The sequence below is a fragment of the Diceros bicornis genome, chromosome X, assembly GCF_020826845.1.
Source record: "Diceros bicornis minor isolate mBicDic1 chromosome X, mDicBic1.mat.cur, whole genome shotgun sequence".
NCBI classification, from domain to species: Eukaryota; Metazoa; Chordata; class Mammalia; order Perissodactyla; family Rhinocerotidae; genus Diceros; species Diceros bicornis.
This window is the reverse complement of record NC_080781.1, coordinates 55,374,495-55,394,747: the sequence shown is the minus strand read 5'-3', so window position 1 is coordinate 55,394,747 and position 20,253 is coordinate 55,374,495.

Below are 20,253 nucleotides of genomic sequence, written 5' to 3'. Positions count from 1 at the left end.
AAAGGGAGATGGGGCATGAACTTATTTCTAGGAGTTGGACACATACCAAGTTTAGCTCAGTTCTGGGCATCTTTGAAATACCTATACAAACTTGTTCCTACATAGTAACTTGCAACTTTGAATGAGAATGTGCTTGCTTACAGCAACGTGCTATATGTTCTGAATGCCCGAATTGGGAATCTGTGTCAACACTTTGTTAGGAATTATGTGATCCTTACTAGCTGGAAGTAAGGGAGATGGGGCATGAAGTTATTTCTAGGAGTTGAGACATACATCGTTATCTCAGTTCTGGGCATCTTTGAAATACCTATACAAACTTGTTCCTACATAGTAACTTGCAACTTTGAATGAGAATGTGCTTGCTTACAGCAACGTGCTATATGTTCTGAATGCCCGAATTGGGAATCTGTGTCAAAACTTTGTTAGGAATTATGTGATCCTTACTAGATGGAAGTAAGGGAGATGGGGCATGAAGTTATTTCTAGGAGTTGGAGACATACAAACCTCAGCTCAGTTCTGGGCATCTTTGAAATACCTATACAAACTTGTTCCTACATAGTAACTTGCAACTTTGAGAATGTGCTTGCTTACAGCAACGTGCTATATGTTCTGAATGCCCGAATTGGGAATCTGTGTCAAAACTTTGTTAGGAATTATGTGATCCTTACTAGCTGGAAGTAAGGGAGATGGAGCATGAAGTTATTTCTAGGAGTTGGAGACATACAACGTTTAGCTCAGTTCTGGGCATCTTTGAAATACCTATACAAACTTGTTCCTACATAGTAACTTGCAACTTTGAATTAGAATGTGCTTGCTTACAGCAACGTGCTATATGTTCTGAATGCCCGAATTGGGAATCTGTGTCAAAACTTTGTTAGGAATTATGTGATCCTTACTAGCTGGAAGTAAGGGAGATGGGGCATGAAGTTATTTCTAGGAGTTGGAGACATACAACGTTTAGCTCAGTTCTGGGCATCTTTGAAATACCTATACAAACTTGTTCCTACATAGTAACTTGCAACTTTGAATGAGAATGTGCTTGCTTACAGCAACGTGCTATATGTTCTGAATGCCCGAATTGGGAATCTGTGTCAAAACTTTGTTAGGAATTATGTGATCCTTACTAGCTGGAAGTAAGGGAGATGGGGCATGAAGTTATTTCTAGGAGTTGGAGACATACAAACCTCAGCTCAGTTCTGGGCATCTTTGAAATACCTATACAAACTTGTTCCTACATAGTAACTTGCAACTTTGAATGAGAATGTGCTTGCTTACAGCAACGTGCTATATGTTCTGAATGACCGAATTGGGAATCTGTGTCAAAACTTTGTTAGGAATTATGTGATCCTTACTAGCTGGAAGTAAGGGATATGGAGCATGAAGTTATTTCTAGGAGTTGGAGACATACAACGTTTAGCTCAGTTCTGGGCATCTTTGAAATACCTATACCTACTTGTTCCTACATAGTAACTTGCAACTTTGAATGAGAATGTGCTTGCTTACAGCAACGTGCTATATGTTCTGAATGCCCGAATTGGGAATCTGTGTCAAATCTTTGTTAGGAATTATGTGATCCTTACTAGATGGAAGTAAGGGAGATGGGGCATGAAGTTATTTCTAGGATTTGGAGACATATAACGTTTAGCTCAGTTCTGGGCATCTTTGAAATACCTATACATACTTGTTCCTACATAGTAACTTGCAACTTTGAATGAGAATGTGCTTGCTTACAGCAACGTGCTATATGTTCTGAATGCCCGAATTGGGAATCTGTGTCAAAACTTTTTAGGAATTATGTGATCCTCACTAGCTGGAAGTAAGGGAGATGGGGCATGAAGTTATTGCTAGGAGTTGGAGACATACAACGTTTAGCTCAGTTCTGGGCATCTTTGAACTACCTATACAAACTTGTTCCTACATAGTAACTTGCAACTTTGAATGAGAATGTGCTTGCTTACAGCAACGTGCTATATGTTCTGAATGCCCAAATTGGGAATCTGTGTCAAAACTTTGTTAGGAATTATGTGATCCTTACTAGCTGGAAGTAAGGGAGATGGGGCATGAAGTTATTTCTAGGAGTTGGAGACATACCAAGTTTAGCTCAGTTCTGGGCATCTTTGAAATACCTATACAAACTTGTTCCTACATAGTAACTTGCAACTTTGAATGAGAATGAGCTTGCTTACAGCAGCGTGCTATATGTTCTGAATGCCCGAATTGGGAATCTGTGTCAAATCTTTGTTAGGAATTATGTGATCCTTACTAGCTGGAAGTAAGTGAGATGGGGCATGAAGTTATATCTAGGAGTTGGAGGCATACAACGTTTAGCTCAGTTCTGGGCATCTTTGAAATACCTATACAAACTTGTTCCTACATAGTAACTTGCAACTTTGAATGAGAATGTGCTTGCTTACAGCAACGTGCTATATGTTCTGAATGCCCGAATTGGGAATCTGTGTCAAAACTTTCTTAGAAATTATGTGATCCTTACTAGATGGAAGTAAGGGAGATGGGGCATGAAGTTATTTCTAGGAGTTGGAGACATACAACGTTTAGCTCAGTTCTGGGCATCTTTGAAATACCTATAGTAACTTCTTCCTACATAGTAACTTGCAACTTTGAATGAGAATGTGCTTGCTTACAGCAACGTGCTATATGTTCTGAATGCCCGAATTGGGAATCTGTGTCAAAACTTTGTTAGGAATTATGTGATCCTTACTAGATGGAAGAAAGGGAGTTGGGGCATGAAGTTATTTCTAGGAGTTGGACACATACCAAGTTTAGCTCAGTTCTGGGCATCTTTGAAATACCTATACAAACTTGTTCCTACATAGTAACTTGCAACTTTGAATGAGAATGTGCTTGCTTACAGCAACGTGCTATATGTTCTGAATGCCCGAATTGGGACTCTGTGTCAAAACTTTGTTAGGAATTATGTGATCCTTACTAGCTGGAAGTAAGGGAGATGGGGCATGAAGTTATTTCTAGGAGTTGGAGACATACAACGTTTAGCTCAGTTCTGGGCATCTTTGAAATACCTATACAAACTTGTTCCTACATAGTAACTTGCAACTTTGAATGAGAATGTGCTTGCTTACAGCAACGTGCTATATGTTCTGAATGCCCGAATTGGGAATCTGTGTCAAAACTTTGTTACAAATTATGTGATCCTTACTAGCTGGAAGTAAGGGAGATGGGGCATGAAGTTATTTCTAGGACTTGGAGACATACAACGTTTAGCTCAGTTCTGGGCATCTTTGAAATACCTATACGAACTTGTTCCTACATAGTAACTTGCAACTTTGAATGAGAATGTGCTTGCTTACAGCAACGTGCTATATGTTCTGAATGCCCGAATTGGGAAGCTGTGTCAAAACTTTGTTAGGAATTATGTGATCCTTACTAGCTGGAAGTAAGGGAGTTGGGGCATGAAGTTATTTCTAGAGGTTGGACACATACCAAGTTTAGCTCAGTTCTGGGCATCTTTGAAATACCTATACAAACTCGTTCCTACATAGTAACTTGCAACTTTGAATGAGAATGTGCTTGCTTACAGCAACGTGCTATATGTTCTGAATGCCCGAATTGGGAATCTGTGTCAAAACTTTGTTAGGAATTATGTGATCCTTACTAGCTGGAAGTAAGGGAGATGGGGCATGAAGTTATTTCTAGGAGTTGGAGACATACAACGTTTAGCTCAGTTCTGGGCTTCTTTGAAATACCTATACAAACTTGTTCCTACATAGTAACTTGCAACTTTGAATGAGAATGTGCTTGCTTACAGCAACGTTCTATATGTTCTGAATGCCCGAATTGGGAATCTGTGTCAAAACTTTGTTAGGAATTATGTGATCCTTACTAGCTGGAAGTAAGGGAGTTAGGGCATGAAGTTATTTCTAGAGGTTGGACACATACCAAGTTTAGCTCAGTTCTGGGCATCTTTGAAATACCTATACAAACTTGTTCCTACATAGTAACTTGCAACTTTGAATGAGAATGTGCTTGCTTACAGCAACGTGCTATATGTTCTGAATGCCCGAATTGGGAATCTGTGTCCAAACTTTGTTAGGAATTATGTGATCCTTACTAGCTGGAAGTAAGGGAAATGGAGCATGAAGTTATTTCTAGGAGTTGCAGACATACAACGTTTAGCTCAGTTCTGGGCATCTTTGAAATACCTATACAAACTTGTTCCTACATAGTAACTTGCAACTTTGAATGAGAATGTGCTTGCTTACAGCAACGTGCTATATGTTCTGAATGCCCGAATTGGGAATCTGTGTCAAAACTTTGTTAGGAATTATGTGATCCTTACTAGCTGGAAGTAAGGGAGATGGGGCATGAAGTTATTTCTAGGAGTTGGAGACATACAACGTTTAGCTCAGTTCTGGGCATCTTTGAAATACCTATAGAAACTTGTTCCTACATAGTAACTTGCAACTTTGAATGAGAATGTGCTTGCTTACAGCAACGTGCTATATGTTCTGAATGCCGGAATTGGGAATCTGTGTCAAAACTTTGTTAGGAATTATGTGATCCTTACTAGCTGGAAGTAAGGGAGATGGGGCATGAAGTTATTTCTAGGAGTTGGACACATACCAAGTTTAGCTCAGTTCTGGGCATCTTTGAAATACCTATACAAACTTGTTCCTACATAGTAACTTGCAACTTTGAATGAGAATGTGCTTGCTTACAGCAACGTGCTATATGTTCTGAATGCCCGAATTGGGAATCTGTGTCAAAACTTTGTTAGGAATTATGTGATCCTCACTAGCTGGAAGTAAGGGAGATGGGGCATGAAGTTATTTCTAGGAGTTGGAGACATACAACGTTTAGCTCAGTTCTGGGCATCTTTGAAATACCTATACAAACTTGTTCCTACATAGTAACTTGCAACTTTGAATGAGAATGTGCTTGCTTACAGCAACGTGCTATATGTTCTGAATGCCCGAATTGGGAATCTGTGTCAAAACTTTGTTAGGAAATATGTGATCCTTACTAGATGGAAGTAAGGGAGATGGGGCATGAAGTTATTTCTAGGAGTTGGAGACATACAAACCTCAGCTCAGTTCTGGGCATCTTTGAAATACCTATACAAACTTGTTCCTACATAGTAACTTGCAACTTTGAATGAGAATGTGCTTGCTTACAGCAACGTGCTATATGTTCTGAATGCCCGAATTGGGAATCTGTGTCAAATCTTTGTTAGGAATTATGTGATCCTTACTAGATGGAAGTAAGGGAGATGGGGCATGAAGTTATTTCTAGGATTTGGAGACATATAACGTTTAGCTCAGTTCTGGGCATCTTTGAAATACCTATACATACTTGTTCCTACATAGTAACTTGCAACTTTGAATGAGAATGTGCTTGCTTACAGCAACGTGCTATATGTTCTGAATGCCCGAATTGGGAATCTGTGTCAAAACTTTTTAGGAATTATGTGATCCTCACTAGCTGGAAGTAAGGGAGATGGGGCATGAAGTTATTGCTAGGAGTTGGAGACATACAACGTTTAGCTCAGTTCTGGGCATCTTTGAAATACCTATACAAACTTGTTCCTACATAGTAACTTGCAACTTTGAATGAGAATGTGCTTGCTTACAGCAACGTGCTATATGTTCTGAATGCCCAAATTGGGAATCTGTGTCAAAACTTTGTTAGGAATTATGTGATCCTTACTAGCTGGAAGTAAGGGAGATGGGGCATGAAGTTATTTCTAGGAGTTGGAGACATACCAAGTTTAGCTCAGTTCTGGGCATCTTTGAAATACCTATACAAACTTGTTCCTACATAGTAACTTGCAACTTTGAATGAGAATGAGCTTGCTTACAGCAGCGTGCTATATGTTCTGAATGCCCGAATTGGGAATCTGTGTCAAATCTTTGTTAGGAATTATGTGATCCTTACTAGCTGGAAGTAAGTGAGATGGGGCATGAAGTTATATCTAGGAGTTGGAGGCATACAACGTTTAGCTCAGTTCTGGGCATCTTTGAAATACCTATACAAACTTGTTCCTACATAGTAACTTGCAACTTTGAATGAGAATGTGCTTGCTTACAGCAACGTGCTATATGTTCTGAATGCCCGAATTGGGAATCTGTGTCAAAACTTTCTTAGAAATTATGTGATCCTTACTAGATGGAAGTAAGGGAGATGGCGCATGAAGTTATTTCTAGGAGTTGGAGACATACAACGTTTAGCTCAGTTCTGGGCATCTTTGAAATACCTATAGTAACTTCTTCCTACATAGTAACTTGCAACTTTGAATGAGAATGTGCTTGCTTACAGCAACGTGCTATATGTTCTGAATGCCCGAATTGGGAATCTGTGTCAAAACTTTGTTAGGAATTATGTGATCCTTACTAGATGGAAGAAAGGGAGTTGGGGCATGAAGTTATTTCTAGGAGTTGGACACATACCAAGTTTAGCTCAGTTCTGGGCATCTTTGAAATACCTATACAAACTTGTTCCTACATAGTAACTTGCAACTTTGAATGAGAATGTGCTTGCTTACAGCAACGTGCTATATGTTCTGAATGCCCGAATTGGGAATCTGTGTCAAAACTTTCTTAGAAATTATGTGATCCTTACTAGATGGAAGTAAGGGAGATGGGGCATGAAGTTATTTCTAGGAGTTGGAGACATACAACGTTTAGCTCAGTTCTGGGCATCTTTGAAATACCTATAGTAACTTCTTCCTACATAGTAACTTGCAACTTTGAATGAGAATGTGCTTGCTTACAGCAACGTGCTATATGTTCTGAATGCCCGAATTGGGAATCTGTGTCAAAACTTTGTTAGGAATTATGTGATCCTTACTAGATGGAAGAAAGGGAGTTGGGGCATGAAATTATTTCTAGGAGTTGGACACATACCAAGTTTAGCTCAGTTCTGGGCATCTTTGAAATACCTATACAAACTTGTTCCTACATAGTAACTTGCAACTTTGAATGAGAATGTGCTTGCTTACAGCAACGTGCTATATGTTCTGAATGCCCGAATTGGGACTCTGTGTCAAAACTTTGTTAGGAATTATGTGATCCTTACTAGCTGGAAGTAAGGGAGATGGGGCATGAAGTTATTTCTAGGAGTTGGAGACATACAACGTTTAGCTCAGTTCTGGGCATCTTTGAAATACCTATACAAACTTGTTCCTACATAGTAACTTGCAACTTTGAATGAGAATGTGCTTGCTTACAGCAACGTGCTATATGTTCTGAATGCCCGAATTGGGAATCTGTGTCAAAACTTTGTTACAAATTATGTGATCCTTACTAGCTGGAAGTAAGGGAGATGGGGCATGAAGTTATTTCTAGGACTTGGAGACATACAACGTTTAGCTCAGTTCTGGGCATCTTTGAAATACCTATACGAACTTGTTCCTACATAGTAACTTGCAACTTTGAATGAGAATGTGCTTGCTTACAGCAACGTGCTATATGTTCTGAATGCCCGAATTGGGAAGCTGTGTCAAAACTTTGTTAGGAATTATGTGATCCTTACTAGCTGGAAGTAAGGGAGTTGGGGCATGAAGTTATTTCTAGAGGTTGGACACATACCAAGTTTAGCTCAGTTCTGGGCATCTTTGAAATACCTATACAAACTCGTTCCTACATAGTAACTTGCAACTTTGAATGAGAATGTGCTTGCTTACAGCAACGTGCTATATGTTCTGAATGCCCGAATTGGGAATCTGTGTCAAAACTTTGTTAGGAATTATGTGATCCTTACTAGCTGGAAGTAAGGGAGATGGGGCATGAAGTTATTTCTAGGAGTTGGAGACATACAACGTTTAGCTCAGTTCTGGGCTTCTTTGAAATACCTATACAAACTTGTTCCTACATAGTAACTTGCAACTTTGAATGAGAATGTGCTTGCTTACAGCAACGTTCTATATGTTCTGAATGCCCGAATTGGGAATCTGTGTCAAAACTTTGTTAGGAATTATGTGATCCTTACTAGCTGGAAGTAAGGGAGTTAGGGCATGAAGTTATTTCTAGAGGTTGGACACATACCAAGTTTAGCTCAGTTCTGGGCATCTTTGAAATACCTATACAAACTTGTTCCTACATAGTAACTTGCAACTTTGAATGAGAATGTGCTTGCTTACAGCAACGTGCTATATGTTCTGAATGCCCGAATTGGGAATCTGTGTCCAAACTTTGTTAGGAATTATGTGATCCTTACTAGCTGGAAGTAAGGGAGATGGAGCATGAAGTTATTTCTAGGAGTTGCAGACATACAACGTTTAGCTCAGTTCTGGGCATCTTTGAAATACCTATACAAACTTGTTCCTACATTGTAACTTGCAACTTTGAATGAGAATGTGCTTGCTTACAGCAACGTGCTATATGTTCTGAATGCCCGAATTGGGAATCTGTGTCAAAACTTTGTTAGGAATTATGTGATCCTTACTAGCTGGAAGTAAGGGAGATGGGGCATGAAGTTATTTCTAGGAGTTGGAGACATACAACGTTTAGCTCAGTTCTGGGCATCTTTGAAATACCTATAGAAACTTGTTCCTACATAGTAACTTGCAACTTTGAATGAGAATGTGCTTGCTTACAGCAACGTGCTATATGTTCTGAATGCCCGAATTGGGAATCTGTGTCAAAACTTTGTTAGGAATTATGTGATCCTTACTAGCTGGAAGTAAGGGAGATGGGGCATGAAGTTATTTCTAGGAGTTGGACACATACCAAGTTTAGCTCAGTTCTGGGCATCTTTGAAATACCTATACAAACTTGTTCCTACATAGTAACTTGCAACTTTGAATGAGAATGTGCTTGCTTACAGCAACGTGCTATATGTTCTGAATGCCCGAATTGGGAATCTGTGTCAAAACTTTGTTAGGAATTATGTGATCCTTACTAGCTGGAAGTAAGGGAGATGGGGCATGAAGTTATTTCTAGGAGTTGGAGACATACAACGTTTAGCTCAGTTCTGGGCATCTTTGAAATACCTATACAAACTTGTTCCTACATAGTAACTTGCAACTTTGAATGAGAATGTGCTTGCTTACAGCAACGTGCTATATGTTCTGAATGCCCGAATTGGGAATCTGTGTCAAAACTTTGTTAGGAAATATGTGATCCTTACTAGATGGAAGTAAGGGAGATGGGGCATGAAGTTATTTCTAGGAGTTGGAGACATACAAACCTCAGCTCAGTTCTGGGCATCTTTGAAATACCTATACAAACTTGTTCCTACATAGTAACTTGCAACTTTGAATGAGAATGTGCTTGCTTACAGCAACGTGCTATATGTTCTGAATGCCCGAATTTGGAATCTGTGTCAAATCTTTGTTAGGAATTATGTGATCCTTACTAGATGGAAGTAAGGGAGATGGGGCATGAAGTTATTTCTAGGATTTGGAGACATATAACGTTTAGCTCAGTTCTGGGCATCTTTGAAATACCTATACATACTTGTTCCTACATAGTAACTTGCAACTTTGAATGAGAATGTGCTTGCTTACAGCAACGTGCTATATGTTCTGAATGCCCGAATTGGGAATCTGTGTCAAAACTTTTTAGGAATTATGTGATCCTCACTAGCTGGAAGTAAGGGAGATGGGGCATGAAGTTATTGCTAGGAGTTGGAGACATACAACGTTTAGCTCAGTTCTGGGCATCTTTGAAATACCTATACAAACTTGTTCCTACATAGTAACTTGCAACTTTGAATGAGAATGTGCTTGCTTACAGCAACGTGCTATATGTTCTGAATGCCCAATTTGGGAATCTGTGTCAAAACTTTGTTAGGAATTATGTGATCCTTACTAGCTGGAAGTAAGGGAGATGGGGCATGAAGTTATTTCTAGGAGTTGGAGACATACCAAGTTTAGCTCAGTTCTGGGCATCTTTGAAATACCTATACAAACTTGTTCCTACATAGTAACTTGCAACTTTGAATGAGAATGAGCTTGCTTACAGCAGCGTGCTATATGTTCTGAATGCCCGAATTGGGAATCTGTGTCAAATCTTTGTTAGGAATTATGTGATCCTTACTAGCTGGAAGTAAGTGAGATGGGGCATGAAGTTATATCTAGGAGTTGGAGGCATACAACGTTTAGCTCAGTTCTGGGCATCTTTGAAATACCTATACAAACTTGTTCCTACATAGTAACTTGCAACTTTGAATGAGAATGTGCTTGCTTACAGCAACGTGCTATATGTTCTGAATGCCCGAATTGGGAATCTGTGTCAAAACTTTCTTAGAAATTATGTGATCCTTACTAGATGGAAGTAAGGGAGATGGCGCATGAAGTTATTTCTAGGAGTTGGAGACATACAACGTTTAGCTCAGTTCTGGGCATCTTTGAAATACCTATAGTAACTTCTTCCTACATAGTAACTTGCAACTTTGAATGAGAATGTGCTTGCTTACAGCAACGTGCTATATGTTCTGAATGCCCGAATTGGGAATCTGTGTCAAAACTTTGTTAGGAATTATGTGATCCTTACTAGATGGAAGAAAGGGAGTTGGGGCATGAAGTTATTTCTAGGAGTTGGACACATACCAAGTTTAGCTCAGTTCTGGGCATCTTTGAAATACCTATACAAACTTGTTCCTACATAGTAACTTGCAACTTTGAATGAGAATGTGCTTGCTTACAGCAACGTGCTATATGTTCTGAATGCCCGAATTGGGACTCTGTGTCAAAACTTTGTTAGGAATTATGTGATCCTTACTAGCTGGAAGTAAGGGAGATGGGGCATGAAGTTATTTCTAGGAGTTGGAGACATACAACGTTTAGCTCAGTTCTGGGCATCTTTGAAATACCTATACAAACTTGTTCCTACATAGTAACTTGCAACTTTGAATGAGAATGTGCTTGCTTACAGCAACGTGCTATATGTTCTGAATGCCCGAATTGGGAATCTGTGTCAAAACTTTGTTACAAATTATGTGATCCTTACTAGCTGGAAGTAAGGGAGATGGGGCATGAAGTTATTTCTAGGACTTGGAGACATACAACGTTTAGCTCAGTTCTGGGCATCTTTGAAATACCTATACGAACTTGTTCCTACATAGTAACTTGCAACTTTGAATGAGAATGTGCTTGCTTACAGCAACGTGCTATATGTTCTGAATGCCCGAATTGGGAAGCTGTGTCAAAACTTTGTTAGGAATTATGTGATCCTTACTAGCTGGAAGTAAGGGAGTTGGGGCATGAAGTTATTTCTAGAGGTTGGACACATACCAAGTTTAGCTCAGTTCTGGGCATCTTTGAAATACCTATACAAACTCGTTCCTACATAGTAACTTGCAACTTTGAATGAGAATGTGCTTGCTTACAGCAACGTGCTATATGTTCTGAATGCCCGAATTGGGAATCTGTGTCAAAACTTTGTTAGGAATTATGTGATCCTTACTAGCTGGAAGTAAGGGAGATGGGGCATGAAGTTATTTCTAGGAGTTGGAGACATACAACGTTTAGCTCAGTTCTGGGCTTCTTTGAAATACCTATACAAACTTGTTCCTACATAGTAACTTGCAACTTTGAATGAGAATGTGCTTGCTTACAGCAACGTTCTATATGTTCTGAATGCCCGAATTGGGAATCTGTGTCAAAACTTTGTTAGGAATTATGTGATCCTTACTAGCTGGAAGTAAGGGAGTTAGGGCATGAAGTTATTTCTAGAGGTTGGACACATACCAAGTTTAGCTCAGTTCTGGGCATCTTTGAAATACCTATACAAACTTGTTCCTACATAGTAACTTGCAACTTTGAATGAGAATGTGCTTGCTTACAGCAACGTGCTATATGTTCTGAATGCCCGAATTGGGAATCTGTGTCCAAACTTTGTTAGGAATTATGTGATCCTTACTAGCTGGAAGTAAGGGAGATGGAGCATGAAGTTATTTCTAGGAGTTGCAGACATACAACGTTTAGCTCAGTTCTGGGCATCTTTGAAATACCTATACAAACTTGTTCCTACATTGTAACTTGCAACTTTGAATGAGAATGTGCTTGCTTACAGCAACGTGCTATATGTTCTGAATGCCCGAATTGGGAATCTGTGTCAAAACTTTGTTAGGAATTATGTGATCCTTACTAGCTGGAAGTAAGGGAGATGGGGCATGAAGTTATTTCTAGGAGTTGGACACATACCAAGTTTAGCTCAGTTCTGGGCATCTTTGAAATACCTATACAAACTTGTTCCTACATAGTAACTTGCAACTTTGAATGAGAATGTGCTTGCTTACAGCAACGTGCTATATGTTCTGAATGCCCGAATTGGGAATCTGTGTCAAAACTTTGTTAGGAATTATGTGATCCTTACTAGCTGGAAGTAAGGGAGATGGGGCATGAAGTTATTTCTAGGAGTTGGAGACATACAACGTTTAGCTCAGTTCTGGGCATCTTTGAAATACCTATACAAACTTGTTCCTACATAGTAACTTGCAACTTTGAATGAGAATGTGCTTGCTTACAGCAACGTGCTATATGTTCTCAATGCCCGAATTGGGAATCTGTGTCAAAACTTTGTTAGGAATTATGTGATCCTTACTAGCTGGAAGTAAGGGAGATGGGGCATGAAGTTATTTCTAGGAGTTGGAGACATACAAACCTCAGCTCAGTTCCGGGCATCTTTGAAATACCTATACAAACTTGTTCCTACATAGTAACTTGCAACTTTGAATGAGAATGTGCTTGCTTACAGCAACGTGCTATGTGTTCTGAATGCCCGAATTGGGAATCTGTGTCAAAACTTTGTTAGGAATTATGTGATCCTTACTAGCTGGAAGTAAGGGAGATGGAGCATGAAGTTATTTCTAGGAGTTGGAGACATACAACGTTTAGCTCAGTTCTGGGCATCTTTGAAATACCTATACAAACTCGTTCCTACATAGTAACTTGCAACTTTGAATGAGAATGTGCTTGCTTACAGCAACGTGCTATATGTTCTGAATGCCCGAATTGGGAATCTGTGTCAAAACTTTGTTAGGAATTATGTGATCCTTACTAGCTGGAAGTAAGGGAGATGGGGCATGAAGTTATTTCTAGGAGTTGGAGACATACAACGTTTAGCTCAGTTCTGGGCTTCTTTGAAATACCTATACAAACTTGTTCCTACATAGTAACTTGCAACTTTGAATGAGAATGTGCTTGCTTACAGCAACGTTCTATATGTTCTGAATGCCCGAATTGGGAATCTGTGTCAAAACTTTGTTAGGAATTATGTGATCCTTACTAGCTGGAAGTAAGGGAGTTAGGGCATGAAGTTATTTCTAGAGGTTGGACACATACCAAGTTTAGCTCAGTTCTGGGCATCTTTGAAATACCTATACAAACTTGTTCCTACATAGTAACTTGCAACTTTGAATGAGAATGTGCTTGCTTACAGCAACGTGCTATATGTTCTGAATGCCCGAATTGGGAATCTGTGTCCAAACTTTGTTAGGAATTATGTGATCCTTACTAGCTGGAAGTAAGGGAGATGGAGCATGAAGTTATTTCTAGGAGTTGCAGACATACAACGTTTAGCTCAGTTCTGGGCATCTTTGAAATACCTATACAAACTTGTTCCTACATTGTAACTTGCAACTTTGAATGAGAATGTGCTTGCTTACAGCAACGTGCTATATGTTCTGAATGCCCGAATTGGGAATCTGTGTCAAAACTTTGTTAGGAATTATGTGATCCTTACTAGCTGGAAGTAAGGGAGATGGGGCATGAAGTTATTTCTAGGAGTTGGAGACATACAACGTTTAGCTCAGTTCTGGGCATCTTTGAAATACCTATACAAACTTGTTCCTACATAGTAACTTGCAACTTTGAATGAGAATGTGCTTGCTTACAGCAACGTGCTATATGTTCTGAATGCCCGAATTGGGAATCTGTGTCAAAACTTTGTTAGGAATTATGTGATCCTTACTAGCTGGAAGTAAGGGAGATGGGGCATGAAGTTATTTCTAGGAGTTGGACACATACCAAGTTTAGCTCAGTTCTGGGCATCTTTGAAATACCTATACAAACTTGTTCCTACATAGTAACTTGCAACTTTGAATGAGAATGTGCTTGCTTACAGCAACGTGCTATATGTTCTGAATGCCCGAATTGGGAATCTGTGTCAAAACTTTGTTAGGAATTATGTGATCCTTACTAGCTGGAAGTAAGGGAGATGGGGCATGAAGTTATTTCTAGGAGTTGGAGACATACAACGTTTAGCTCAGTTCTGGGCATCTTTGAAATACCTATACAAACTTGTTCCTACATAGTAACTTGCAACTTTGAATGAGAATGTGCTTGCTTACAGCAACGTGCTATATGTTCTCAATGCCCGAATTGGGAATCTGTGTCAAAACTTTGTTAGGAATTATGTGATCCTTACTAGCTGGAAGTAAGGGAGATGGGGCATGAAGTTATTTCTAGGAGTTGGAGACATACAAACCTCAGCTCAGTTCCGGGCATCTTTGAAATACCTATACAAACTTGTTCCTACATAGTAACTTGCAACTTTGAATGAGAATGTGCTTGCTTACAGCAACGTGCTATGTGTTCTGAATGCCCGAATTGGGAATCTGTGTCAAAACTTTGTTAGGAATTATGTGATCCTTACTAGCTGGAAGTAAGGGAGATGGAGCATGAAGTTATTTCTAGGAGTTGGAGACATACAACGTTTAGCTCAGTTCTGGGCATCTTTGAAATACCTATACAAACTAGTTCCTACATAGTAACTTGCAACTTTGAATGAGAATGTGCTTGCTTACAGCAACGTGCTATATGTTCTGAATGCCCGAATTGGGAATCTGTGTCAAAAATTGTTAGGAATTATGTGATCCTTACTAGATGGAGGTAAGGGAGATGGGGCATGAAGTTATTTCTAGGAGTTGGAGACATATAACGTTTAGCTCAGTTCTGGGCATCTTTGAAATACCTATACAAACTTGTTCCTACATAGTACTTGCAACTTTGAATGAGAATGTGCTTGCTTACAGCAACGTGCTATATGTTCTGAATGCCCGAATTGGGAATCTGTGTCAAAACTTTGTTAGGAATTATGTGATCCTTACTAGCTGGAAGTAAGGGAGTTGGGGCATGAAGTTATTTCTAGAGGTTGGACACATACCTAGTTTAGCTCAGTTCTGGGCATCTTTGAAATACCTATACAAACTCGTTCCTACATAGTAACTTGCAACTTTGAATGAGAATGTGCTTGCTTACAGCAACGTGCTATATGTTCTGAATGCCCGAATTGGGAATCTGTGTCAAAACTTTGTTAGGAATTATGTGATCCTTACTAGCTGGAAGTAAGTGAGATGGGGCATGAAGTTATTTCTAGGAGTTGGAGACATACAACGTTTAGCTCAGTTCTGGGCTTCTTTGAAATACCTATACAAACTTGTTCCTACATAGTAACTTGCAACTTTGAATGAGAATGTGCTTGCTTACAGCAACGTTCTATATGTTCTGAATGCCCGAGTTGGGAATCTGTGTCAAAACTTTGTTAGGAATTATGTGATCCTTACTAGCTGGAAGTAAGGGAGATGGGGCATGAAGTTATTTCTAGGAGTTGGAGACATACCAAGTTTAGTTCAGTTATGGGCATCTTTGAAATACCTATACAAACTTGTTCCTACATAGTAACTTGCAACTTTGAATGAGAATGAGCTTGCTTACAGCAACGTGCTATATGTTCTGAATGCCCGAATTGGGAATCTGTGTCAAAACTTTGTTAGGAATTATGTGATCCTTACTAGCTGGAAGTAAGGGAGATGGGGCATGAAGTTATTTCTAGGAGTTGGAGACATACCAAGTTTAGCTCAGTTCTGGGCATCTTTGAAATACCTATACAAACTTGTTCCTACATAGTAACTTGCAACTTTGAATGAGAATGAGCTTGCTTACAGCAGCGTGCTATATGTTCTGAATGCCCGAATTGGGAATCTGTGTCAAAACTTTGTTAGGAATTATGTGATCCTTACTAGCTGGAAGTAAGGGAGATGGGGCATGAAGTTATATCTAGGAGTTGGAGACATACAACGTTTAGCTCAGTTCTGGGCATCTTTGAAATACCTATACAAACTTGTTCCTACATAGTAACTTGCAACTTTGAATGAGAATGTGCTTGCTTACAGCAACGTGCTATATGTTCTGAATGCCCGAATTGGGAATCTGTGTCAAAACTTTCTTAGAAATTATGTGATCCTTACTAGATGGAAGTAAGGGAGATGGGGCATGAAGTTATTTCTAGGAGTTGGAGACATACAACGTTTAGCTCAGTTCTGGGCATCTTTGAAATACCTATAGAAACTTGTTCCTACATAGTAACTTCCAACTTTGAATGAGAATGAGCTTGCTTACACCAACGTGCTATATGTTTTGAATGCCCGAATTGGGAATCTGTGTCAAAACTTTGTTAGGAATTATGTGATCCTTACTAGATGGAAGAAAGGGAGTTGGGGCATGAAGTTATTTCTATGAGTTGGACACATACCAAGTTTAGCTCAGTTCTGGGCATCTTTGAAATACCTATACAAACTTGTTCCTACATAGTAACTTGCAACTTTGAATGAGAATGTGCTTGCTTACAGCAACGTGCTATATGTTCTGAATGCCTGAATTGGGAATCTGTGTCAAAACTTTGTTAGGAATTATGTGATCCTTACTAGCTGGAAGTAAGGGAGATGGGGCATGAAGTTATTTCTAGGAGTTGGAGACATAAAACGTTTAGCTCAGTTCTGGGCATCTTTGAAATACCTATACAAACTTGTTCCTACATAGTAACTTGCAACTTTGAATGAGAATGTGCTTGCTTACAGCAACGTGCTATATGTTCTGAATGCCCGAATTGGGAATCTGTGTCAAAACTTTGTTAGGAATTATGTGATCCTTACTAGATGGAAGTAAGGGAGATGGGGCATGAAGTTATTTCTAGGAGTTGGAGACATACAAACCTCAGCTCAGTTCTGGGCATCTTTGAAATACCCATACAAACTTGTTCCTACATAGTAACTTGCAACTTTGAATGAGAATGTGCTTGCTTACAGCAACGTGCTATATGTTCTGAATGCCCAAATTGGGAATCTGTGTCAAAACTTTGTTAGGAATTATGTGATCCTTACTAGATGGAAGTAAGGGAGATGGGGCATGAAGTTATTTCTAGGAGTTGGAGACATATAACGTTTAGCTCAGTTCTGGGCATCTTTGAAATACCTATACAAACTTGTTCCTACATAGTAACTTGCAACTTTGAATGAGAATGTGCTTGCTTACAGCAACGTGCTATATGTTCTGAATGCCCTAATTGGGAATTTGTGTCACAACTTTGTTACAAATTATGTGATCCTTACTAGCTGGAAGTAAGGGAGATGGGGCATGAAGTTATTTCTAGGAGTTGGAGACATACAACGTTTAGCTCAGTTCTGGGCATCTTTGAAATACCTATACAAACTTGTTCTTACATAGTAACTTGCAACTTTGAATGAGAATGTGCTTGCTTACAGCAACGTGCTATATGTTCTGAATGCCCGAATTAGGAATCTGTGTCAAAACTTTGTTAGGAATTATGTGATCTTTACTAGCTGGAAGTAAGGGAGATGGGGCATGAAGTTATTTCTAGGAGTTGGAGACATACAAACCTCAGCTCAGTTCTGGGCATCTTTGAAATACCTATACAAACTCGTTCCTACATAGTAACTTGCAACTTTTAATGAGAATGTGCTTGCTTACAGCAACATGCTATATGTTCTGAATGCCCAAATTGGGAATCTGTGTCAAAACTTTGTTAGGAATTATGTGATCCTTACTAGCTGGAAGTAAGGGAGATGGGGCATGAAGTTATTTCTAGGAGTTGGAGACATACCAAGTTTAGCTCAGTTCTGGGCATCTTTGAAATACCTATACAAACTTGTTCCTACATAGTAACTTGCAACTTTGAATGAGAATGAGCTTGCTTACAGCAGCGTGCTATATGTTCTGAATGCCCGAATTGGGAATCTGTGTCAAATCTTTGTTAGGAATTATGTGATCCTTACTAGCTGGAAGTAAGTGAGATGGGGCATGAAGTTATATCTAGGAGTTGGAGGCATACAACCTTTAGCTCAGTTCTGGGCATCTTTGAAATACCTATACAAACTTGTTCCTACATAGTAACTTGCAACTTTGAATGAGAATGTGCTTGCTTACAGCAACGTGCTATATGTTCTGAATGCCCGAATTGGCAATCTGTGTCAAAACTTTCTTAGAAATTATGTGATCCTTACTAGATGGAAGTAAGGGAGATGGCGCATGAAGTTATTTCTAGGAGTTGGAGACATACAACGTTTAGCTCAGTTCTGGGCATCTTTGAAATACCTATAGTAACTTCTTCCTACATAGTAACTTGCAACTTTGAATGAGAATGTGCTTGCTTACAGCAACGTGCTATATGTTCTGAATGCCCGAATTGGGAATCTGTGTCAAAACTTTGTTAGGAATTATGTGATCCTTACTAGATGGAAGAAAGGGAGTTGGGGCATGAAGTTATTTCTAGGAGTTGGACACATACCAAGTTTAGCTCAGTTCTGGGCATCTTTGAAATACCTATACAAACTTGTTCCTACATAGTAACTTGCAACTTTGAATGAGAATGTGCTTGCTTACAGCAACGTGCTATATGTTCTGAATGCCCGAATTGGGACTCTGTGTCAAAACTTTGTTAGGAATTATGTGATCCTTACTAGCTGGAAGTAAGGGAGATGGGGCATGAAGTTATTTCTAGGAGTTGGAGACATACAACGTTTAGCTCAGTTCTGGGCATCTTTGAAATACCTATACAAACTTGTTCCTACATAGTAACTTGCAACTTTGAATGAGAATGTGCTTGCTTACAGCAACGTGCTATATGTTCTGAATGCCCGAATTGGGAATCTGTGTCAAAACTTTGTTACAAATTATGTGATCCTTACTAGCTGGAAGTAAGGGAGATGGGGCATGAAGTTATTTCTAGGACTTGGAGACATACAACGTTTAGCTCAGTTCTGGGCATCTTTGAAATACCTATACGAACTTGTTCCTACATAGTAACTTGCAACTTTGAATGAGAATGTGCTTGCTTACAGCAACGTGCTATATGTTCTGAATGCCCGAATTGGGAAGCTGTGTCAAAACTTTGTTAGGAATTATGTGATCCTTACTAGCTGGAAGTAAGGGAGTTGGGGCATGAAGTTATTTCTAGAGGTTGGACACATACCAAGTTTAGCTCAGTTCTGGGCATCTTTGAAATACCTATACAAACTCGTTCCTACATAGTAACTTGCAACTTTGAATGAGAATGTGCTTGCTTACAGCAACGTGCTATATGTTCTGAATGCCCGAATTGGGACTCTGTGTCAAAACTTTGTTAGGAATTATGTGATCCTTACTAGCTGGAAGTAAGGGAGATGGGGCATGAAGTTATTTCTAGGAGTTGGAGACATACAACGTTTAGCTCAGTTCTGGGCATCTTTGAAATACCTATACAAACTTGTTCCTACATAGTAACTTGCAACTTTGAATGAGAATGTGCTTGCTTACAGCAACGTGCTATATGTTCTGAATGCCCGAATTGGGAATCTGTGTCAAAACTTTGTTACAAATTATGTGATCCTTACTAGCTGGAAGTAAGGGAGATGGGGCATGAAGTTATTTCTAGGAGTTGGAGACATACAACGTTTAGCTCAGTTCTGGGCATCTTTGAAATACCTATAGTAACTTCTTCCTACATAGTAACTTGCAACTTTGAATGAGAATGTGCTTGCTTACAGCAACGTGCTATATGTTCTGAATGCCCGAATTGGGACTCTGTGTCAAAACTTTGTTAGGAATTATGTGATCCTTACTAGCTGGAAGTAAGGGAGATGGGGCATGAAGTTATTTCTAGGAGTTGGAGACATACAACGTTTAGCTCAGTTCTGGGCATCTTTGAAATACCTATACAAACTTGTTCCTACATAGTAACTTGCAACTTTGAATGAGAATGTGCTTGCTTACAGCAACGTGCTATATGTTCTGAATGCCCGAATTGGGACTCTGTGTCAAAACTTTGTTAGGAATTATGTGATCCTTACTAGCTGGAAGTAAGGGAGATGGGGCATGAAGTTATTTCTAGGAGTTGGAGACATACAACGTTTAGCTCAGTTCTGGGCATCTTTGAAATACCTATACAAACTTGTTCCTACATAGTAACTTGCAACTTTGAATGAGAATGTGCTTGCTTACAGCAACGTGCTATATGTTCTGAATGCCCGAATTGGGAATCTGTGTCAAAACTTTGTTAC